Source organism: Phaeodactylum tricornutum, chromosome 27 (assembly GCF_000150955.2).
Source record: "Phaeodactylum tricornutum CCAP 1055/1 chromosome 27, whole genome shotgun sequence".
Taxonomy (NCBI): Eukaryota; Bacillariophyta; class Bacillariophyceae; order Surirellales; family Neidiaceae; genus Phaeodactylum; species Phaeodactylum tricornutum.
The window spans coordinates 388844-389625 of NC_011695.1; positions in this window are offsets into that span (position 1 = coordinate 388844).

Genomic DNA, 782 nt, shown 5'->3' on the forward strand with positions numbered 1-782 from the left:
GCACTAGTTTGTAGAATCTAATCTTCTATCATTGTTTTTTGAGTTCTTTGATCCGTACTGCCCTTGTTGCATAGGTCCTTGTATCCGCTGCCTAACCCAAGGGGAGCGTCGCCAGCGAGTAGAGTTTTACAGTCCCTAAGCCCGCTTAGGTGTATTGCAGGTCGTTCGTAATAACGCCCACAAGTCTTACCAGACTCTGTTTCTAACAGCGTTTTGTGCCACGGTGTACAGTGGTGTATATCGTGACATTCTTTGGTAGATGAAGAGATCCATGGAAGCATCCCACCATGGAGATTTTGCCTCATTTCAGACTGTTAGACAAATACGAAACCCAGTTACCAATCAACATGTCTACCACATGGACCTTTACGAGAAACTGGCAGTATATTCCAGGCCTCTGCAGGCTTCGGCAACTCAACAACAACATGAAGAGCCAGGTATTTTTAGCTTTACCTCCCCATGCACTATCAGACTTGGCAATCACTTCAAACACTCAAATCACAACCAATCACCCTACCTTTGATCCCGCTACCTCAGCTTAGAACTATGGGTCTGATAAACTAGAAAACTGCAATGATAACGGGCTAAAACATGTCTGCAGAACAAAGGATTGTAGATACAATAAAAAGACGTAAAACGAAGACTTATAAGCATAAACCCAAGATATAGGAATATTGAACCCCCATATGCTTGTCGTAGGGTTTTTCTACTCATTCAGGGGGGATGGCTAGTACGCACCCCTTTTCGTGAATAAACCCACACCCATGACTCTCTGCTTCGTT